The sequence below is a fragment of the Micrasema longulum genome, unplaced genomic scaffold (assembly GCF_059751315.1).
Source record: "Micrasema longulum isolate JH-2025_06_02 unplaced genomic scaffold, ASM5975131v1 h1tg000216l, whole genome shotgun sequence".
In the NCBI taxonomy this organism is placed as follows: Eukaryota; Metazoa; Arthropoda; class Insecta; order Trichoptera; family Brachycentridae; genus Micrasema; species Micrasema longulum.
In genome coordinates, this window is record NW_028277421.1 from 9,163 (window position 1) to 18,324 (window position 9,162).

A 9,162-nucleotide genomic window follows, 5' to 3' on the forward strand; every position below is an offset into this window, starting at 1 on the left:
AACATATATGACGTCTTTAAATTAAATTCAACGTGGTTCTCAGCACTGTATACAACAAAAAATAATAGAAATGTGCCTACTGCCAACTGCGACATGGTACAAATTACTGGTACTTAAACACATACTATTATAGACAAAACACAAAGTTAAACTTAAAAATGGCTCTTGCAATGGTATCCAAAACGTCGGAACAAATCCAACACACACTATTTTACACAAAAAATAACATACTCATAACAGTGATCGTCAAAACCTTCGCACCTATTTCACAAGTGAATTTTTTTTTTTGTAACAAATGAAAATTGATATTTTATGCACTTTGGGGTTTTCTTCTAGTAGCGTGTGACTTATCAGCAAGTTGGTTTTATATGTTTTTGCCTTTAATGGTATAAGCGTTAAGTGGGAAAAGCATGCTAGTGTAAAAATAAGTGACGAAGAAATAGATACGTCTCGAAACCGGTAGACATAAAAGGCTGTAAGTGGTTATATACATTTAAGTATTTGTGAACATTTGTTTTTAAATTATAAATAGTTGACAATTTTTACAGATGAATTCCCACCTTTGTGTCTTTTTTGTCACTTTTTGTGTCTTACTGGAGAATGCGGAAGTCTAGGTATTCATAGGGTTTATGACCTGTCAACGGTTAATTAAATTAATCACTGTGCACACTGAGTTAAACTTATCATTCTGACTGATGAACGCGTATGTTATGATATGAAAATTATAAACATCAATAAACACCTTATCCAGCAAAAACCATGTAAGTGGCTAGATTTTCATATTCCCCAATAATTCATTCATCGGCTGAGATATCTTTCGAGTTTATTTTCTTCATTTCTGATAAGATATTGGTCTCTTTATATGCCCAAATATATGAAGTAGTACGTTCTTAGATAAATACAAGATTGTATAATAAAATAATTTTGGCACAAATAATGCTTTATTTGTTTACATATGCCCAGATCTGCGAGAAGAATACCATTCAGTTTAGTGCCGTAAAACGGCGTTTATTGGTAAAAAATGGCACAATTATTTTAATTGCGATAGAAAAAAATAAATAAAAACGATTTCTTTTTAACTACCTTCATGCCTTTAATATAAATTGTACATTAGCGGGCTTGTTCCCTGTACTATTAAAATAAACAATTTGCCATGTAAAATTGCAAGGAAATATGTATTCATATCATCTTTATTTGGAACAAAAATACCTTTTATTAAGCTTCGTACAAAGATCACAAAAAAAAATTAATATCCACAACAATTAAAAAAAAAAACTTATAGTTTAAATATGCAACCAAATAATCTATACAGACAACAAATTTTAAAATGCATGAAACATGTTTTTGGCCGATGTTCCACGCCGCTTTCATACAAAAAAATCACCATCTGAAAATAATGTTAATCACTAAAATGGTATTTCTCAATTTGCAGAAAAGACCCAAAGCACTAGAAAAAAAATCACTGTATATATTATGCTGATGGGAAAATAAATTCCTCCATGAATCCAGTTCTTTTAAATAAATTTAAGTGGATGAATACATAAATATTATAATCTAAAAAATACATTCATTCAAAAATACTTGTAATAAAAAAACTTGTTTTAATACAAATTTCACCTCATAGATTCAAAGTTTGAATGAGGTATCATTCAATATTGGATGTGGCTGTTTTCTGCAAAATGCATATTTTAGGTCGTGTGGCCAGCCAGACTTAATAATTACCAAAATTCATTTTACACTAAATTAAATTATATAAATGTTTTTTTAACAACTAAATTAAGTGGTTCTTTACAATTAAGTACCCAAATACAATTATAAAATAACACTTTAATACATGATGACACAACATAAATCAGAGTTATACTAGAGCTGGTTGTTTTCTGCAAAACGCACATCTGTGGTTAAGTGGTCAGCCACACTTTAAAAGTATTAAAACTGGAATTATAAAAAAAACAATGTATGCATTATTTATTATTTGTCAAAGTAAAAAACATTCCAACTGTTGTGAAGATTTGATTATTCACTCTTTTCACAAAAGTGCTTATATCTCAGTGTCACTTTTCTATGGCTGCTTTCGCATAACTACGTTCAATTGCAGGTGAAAAAATATTTTACAAGATTAATGGAAAATAAGAAGATGAGAAAATAAATAGGTGGAACGCAGGTGGAATATAAACGGAATATAGGTGGAATATAAGCGGAATATAGGCGAAAAATAGGCGGAATATGGACGGAACGATAAATGATTTTATCTCTCTTATGGTAGATAGTTAATAACATTCAAAAAAAAATAGTAGGATACAAATCAAAGCAAAACACCAACAATGATTCTTGAAAACATTATCGCCGGAGAGTAACAAACTCTAGCTGGAAATTCGTCGACAAATTTCAGTGCTCAAATTTAAGAAGTGTAGATGGAAGTTTTCCAAGAAATGTAAAAAGATAGATGGCTTCATGTCCACGATATCAAAAGTTATAAAGCCTTAAATGATGCTAGCTTATCCGTACCTAGGCAACAGCTAGCAAAGAAAGTTAATGTACTTGTAGGAATCGGGCGCAATAAATTATCATATAAAGTGGAACCTTAAACCAAGCCGATCTCCTCTATTAAATATTCCCAAGTTTAAAGTAACAGACTCTCATCCTACTCTACCCAGATTAATATGAATAGTAAACAATAGGCCAAATCATTGTTTATTCAGATGCTGAATTAATATTTTCGTCCAACAATGTTTTGTGTAAGTCCAAATGTTTGCAGACTGGCTGGATTTCCTCTCCAGGGAGTTATTTCTATCTTACTTTATGCAACTGAGAGGAAAAACATTTTTGAAAAGGGAATATGGAAGTCTTGGCATTTACAGGACTTATGGCCCGTCGTTGGTTCGTTGAAGTGGCCACTTTTCACACTGTGTAACATACACCATTTTGCCTACGTTTAAACATCCACATTTCCTATACTCTTCTATCTTTTGACTTTTGTAAAGTAAAAGAGCTGAAACCTTTATTATGTGGGTGAGATTCATTTGGCTGAACCAAATCACCTATAAAGTAACGCCCGAAAACAATTTTCCAATTTCGATACTTCTTATTTTCCCAGTTAGTTGATTCAACAATGTTTTGAGTATGTCCAAATGTTTGCAAACTAGCTGGATTTCTTCCCTAGGGAGTTATGTAGATCTGACTTTGTTGCAACAGAAAAGGGAAAAACATTTTTATTGGCTGTTTGAAGTGGCCACTTTACACACTGTGTAACATTCACCATCCAGTTTGCATGTGCTTAAATGCTCAAAAACGAACACTTTAACCAGCCAGTGACAGGTCATAAGCCCTGTAAATGCCTAGACTTTCATATGTTCTTCACAAAAATGTTTTTCCTCTCTATTACACCAAAGTTAGATCTAATATTTTTGTGTTTAATATACTTTAAAATATGTGTTGGCTAAACTAAAGGCCATTGCTAGTACTTTCTTTCATTTCTGACCTAACTTTTTTCTTCTGTAAATTTTTAAGTCTAGTTTATCATATATAATTCTTACTAGTTATAATTTTTTTATAAGAAAGCAAAGTATACATGATAACATAAAAACAAATAAAACACAAACACATGCAAACTTACCAGTCATAAAAATGACAAAAAGTTGTTTAAAAAACCATTTTCGAATAATAATATGGTAAAGGCAATGATGTTTAATTTTTAAAAAATGTTAGACGGGCGTAATTTATGTAATTTTTTTTAATTTTTTCTTATTTGCCTTTATCGTTATTTATTTGCGCATGTTGTGTTAACATATAATTTGTAAACAATATCTAAACATAAACAATTGTGATCATTATACCAATGTCGTATGTATTGGTTATTGCTTGTAAACCATGATAAATAAAATAAAATTATTTGACCGACATTGGTCGTGATAAGAAGTGAACCTGAGAAAAATTACGCCACTGCCTGTAATGAAAATATTTTTTCCTCTAATATTTATTTGCGTTCTTGTGATTTACCGAATTATTTCAATTTCGCGGCCATTTTCAAAGAGTTAAAAATAACTTGGTATTAGAAAAAGGATCAAGTTGGAGCAGAGTAGGGTTCGAGCCTCGGACCTCTGATCTGTGAGTCTGCAACACTAACCATGGGACCACCACCAGATTTCAACACTATGATTGTGAAAAACAGTACAATGAGTACAGATATTTTGTTTCATTCAGAAATACAATAATATTATTAGTTTAAGTAGACAATTAGTTACATTTTATTTTATTTTATTTATTTATACGCCCGATGGGCATTTTTAAGTACATATTTATGCATAGAAAATTATTATAAAGAAAAGTAGAAAAAACACTATGAATACACAAATATCTGAATTTATTGCAACAGAGCAGGGAAAAAAAACACTTTAGAGATGAAAAATTGAAGTTTAAGCAGATCTAGTAATCTGCTATTATCTGGTTTCAGTGGCCAGTTTACAAACTGTGTAACATTTACAATTCTGCTCATTTTTACACATTTCCTCAAGTCTTTCATTGCCTTGATTTCCATGTTCTCTTTTTAAAATTTGTTTTTCTCGGTTGTAATAAATTTAAATATTGATAACATCTAAGGGAGTGAAATCCAACCTGTTTGTAAACATTTGGACTTACTTTAAACATCGTTCATTTGTTGTATTCTTGAGTTTATTTCTAAACATTTTCACTCTGTCGGGTGTATTTATCTTATTTTCAATTGAGTTTTACAGGTTAAAAAATAAAATAAACTCAATTTACAGAGAACAAAAACAGTTACGCAGAAATAAAATAATATTAATTGAGTTAATGTGTATACGTAATTCGTTCTTACATAAATGATTGTACATGTGAAGTGATTTGGATTACATATTTTTTTATTGTTAAAGGCAACGCCATATTTGCTATATCTTAGATTTATCTAGTATGGAAACATCGTATCTATTTATTACACTACAAAAGAAACGGAAACGGGTTCTTAACTTGCTGCTCAATCATAACGTACTTTGGCGTAATCATCATGACATTTTGTTGGCCGTAGCTGCTCTGAATAAGGATTCAAAACTATAGTTGAACAACATTCACGTATCATTTAAATAACTTTTTATTTTTTATTTCCTTAAATGGGAAGGTAAATAATAAATTGGAGTGTAAGCGTAAAAAATTCTAAGATCGTGTATTCAAACCCTCCTAAACTCCTTCATTTTCGAATACGATGTTCAGTAATAATCGATAAATCTAATGGGAACTGTCATTACTTGCAAAAAACATAGACGTCTAGAGGTTCTTCTCTGATTAATGGTTCCAAAATGTTTGTAATGACTTAATGATATCAAATTAAAGGCAAAATTGACAACATTTTTTAAAGGGTTGCAAAATGATATTTTACAGATAATTCATATGTTCCATTAATATTTTTTTTGTTTAAAATGTAAAACAAAAAAAAATACTAATAAGCCAGTACTTTTTTTTTGCTCAACTACATTGATTAATTAAGGGAACAAAATTTTTTTTTTAATTAACTCCGTTTCTATTTTTTCAAATAAATCAATGAAAATATTTTAAACCCTTTTAAAATGTAGTCCTTTAAATGTAAGCTACATTACCAACTTTAGATTCAACAAATACTCAAGTCAAATTATTTTATTGAATATTTCTTTAAAAACCATTTTTCTTTTATAGCTTAATATTATTTATCCAAAGAAGAGTAGAGTTTGATTTTTAATGTTATTTTGGTGTTTATTGCAGTTTTGTCTATTGCTATGCAAACTTTAGTTTTTAAACAATTAAAAAATTCATGTGTTCATTTATTTATCACTTGATACACATTAACATCTTATATACATATTACGCGGGCATATTGCCTTAAGGCAATTTCTTCCCACCTACTAAATAAATACAGAATCTCATAATTTTATACAAAATTTTAAAACAAAAGTGACCTGAAATTATACACTACACTATTAAGAAATGAAGGGGGTGGTTCTTTCTGCGTGGTTGGAGTTTTTCTCACTAAACAAAATTCACAGTGAGCGGTTTGTCAACAACAGTGAAATATACAAGTATGCTCAGTTATCAAAGTATCAAATCGAATCAAAAAAACATAAATTCTTTTATTTAGTATCAAAGCTTTATGGATTAAAAAATTATCCAGATTTATTTTATTTGATACCTAAATGAATCGGGTTGTGGTCCCGTGGTTAGTGTAGCGGACTCACGGATCAGAGGTTCGAACCCTACTCTCCTCCATCATGATTTCCATTTCCTAATAATGAGTTATTTACAACTCGTTGAAAACGGCCACCAAAATTTAAGTATTTGGGTAAATTTTAAGAACTCTAATAATCCATTTTAAAAAAACATACATTTCAGAAAAAAAATAATTTTATTTTTGACCACAAATAAGGTAATTCGTCAAAATAATGTGTAAAAATTCAACCGCATTGCGTCCAAACTTAACGTAAAAATCTTAAGTCTAATTATCCTTCATCTAAACCACTCACAAATTCCGAAGTGTGAGTCAATTTGCCTTCAATCTTCACATCTCCGTATAAAAAATGTCATTCACTTTTAAAATGAGTTCAGACTTGCAGATTGCCACTCAGGACTCATCTCTCGTTTCCCTCCCCAATTCAGCCCTTGGCCAATTCCACCCTTTTAGCATTTATCCTCTCAGATATTCAGTTCCCGTGTATTTTGTCTGCTCATCACTAAAATTCACTCTGAGGCAGCCAATAATAATATATTCGGAGTATCCTCACTCTCACTCGCTCTCTTTATCAGCGATGGAGGGATGGTGCATAAGAAAAGGGTGGAATATACTATAGTGTCAGTGCTTCACAACGTTATTACAAAACAATTAGCGTCATAAACGATTGATCAATTAATCCTGGTGACTAAAAATGTCAACAAGTGTGCAAAAATTTAGAAAAACCCAATTTGCATATGAACGGCATGAACATCATAAATATATATTAAGTCAAACATTTAAAGGTTTTTATGCAATTTTAGGTACACACTAAATCATTGACTTACTAAACGCAGAAGAAGACAGCAGTGACGCACATCTATTTATTCTCTATTGACTAAATTTGGCATCCGTGAGTGTTACGATAGTTTCACCTTTAAACGTGATGGAGAACTCGGTGAGTGCTATAATATTTTCAAAAAGAAAATCTGAATATGTATATTTAGACCCATAGGACAAAAAAATAATTTCTTTAGACGGTTTATCTAGTGCCATTTTTGGAAAAATCACTTTAAGCTCGCTGCAAATTGAGCATTTCAATACGCTGCAAATTGAGCATTTCCATCTTGAATGTTACAGGTGTAAGATTTCCGTTTCTAGTTTTAAAAAAAATGTGTATATCGATGATAAATTGATGTAAAAATGGAAAGAATATATATTTTACTTAATAAAGAATAATGTAGTACGATGTTTATAAAAAAATCGTTTTAAAATGTGATATAAAACAGAGTATATCTTTAAAAAAAAAAATGAATTTAAACTACACGAATTATCAGAAAATGAAAAAAATTCAGTCTTAAGATTCAATAGTTAGTTGTTTCAAATTTCTATTGATACATTTTAAAAAAATGATATTAATTTTGTCGAAAATAAAGGATAAATACTAGGTGAAAAATGTTTTATTTTTCCTGCATTTTTATTCATTGATGTAAATCATTATATTATTATGTACGTACTAAAATATAAAGTTTGGCTGGGTGGAATAATATCGAAATAAATCCATTGATACAAACAAAACACAAAAAATAACTTTATTGCATTTTGTATCCAGCCCTCGATTCAATATTAATAACAATTAAGGGATATTCCAATTCAGCAGAAACAACATTTTTTACTACTCTTGTCATAAAAACATGAGGTTGCAAAAACATGATTGTAGCAGAACCGAATAATAGTTCGCCGCATCCTTGTTCCAGTAAGTGGCAGCCTGAGTGTGTAATATATTCCGCCGGCTTCTGTAGCGGTCCGTTCTACTGATAGGCGAAAATTACATCTCCAGCCTGTCACGTGACCAGGATGAATAATCAAACGAAAAGTGGAGATACGCCGTTATACTTTTGTGTGGTTTTAAAACAGATACAATTTATTTTCTCCGTAGATCTACTCTTAAATCAAGTTTGTAGTCATGGTAATTTCCCTATTCTCGCCTAGTGGTGCATAGGGCACTCCATCGGTACTTCAACAGTAGCGTACATTTATCATTTTTGTTTCGTAGAAAGGAAGGTGATCGATCTAAAGTTTAGGTGCCATTCCTTTAAATTTATGTTTTGTAGTGTTGAGCAATCTTTAAAATCAATATTTGGAAAAAAAATGGAATAACTCGCTAAGCCTTTATTTGAGAGGCTTGTTGGCAGGTGGGGAAAAAGATATCCGGTTTTTGGCCCAAGTTGGTAACTCAACATATTTAGAAAAATGAGATATCTTTATAAGTGGCTTCAAATATTCTTAGTTTAAAAAGCAAATAAAGATATTTTATGTTTTCTAAATACAAAAATGTATCATCAATCATTCAATTCAACATGCAGTTAAATTTGAATTCTTGATACGGGATAAGCTATTTATTTTAAACATGCAAAATCTCAAAACTAGTAAAATGTAGTTATCAATTTTTTTTGTAAACATGGACACAATACGAGAATATCAGAATAATATCATATTATGCAACATTCTTAAACGAGACAAGGACAGTCAGGACTAACAAGCCAGGGATTGAAATTATACAATAAACTACCAGACAAAACTAACAAAAGACTCGGACAACCTTTACAAAAGGTATTATAAATATTGACATTAACAAAAGAATATGATTTTTTAAAGGAAGAATTATTTTATTAAATAAATGTAATCCGTAAGGATTCATTTATAAATTCTGAATTAAATAAATGTTTTTAAAAAATCTGCCAGAAATCCGACGATATGAAAGGAGGTTATGAAAAGTACAACACAACACCCAGTTTTATTGAGGAAAAACTTTCTTAGATTTTTTTTTTCCAACTGGCAAAAATCGAATCCACTACCCCAATTTCATAGCTGGCCATCTAACCAACTGCGCTACGGTGGCGGCGCTTGTCTAAATTTCACGTCCACCTTTTCAGGAATTGAACCTAAAACATTAAATATGGTAGGTGACTACG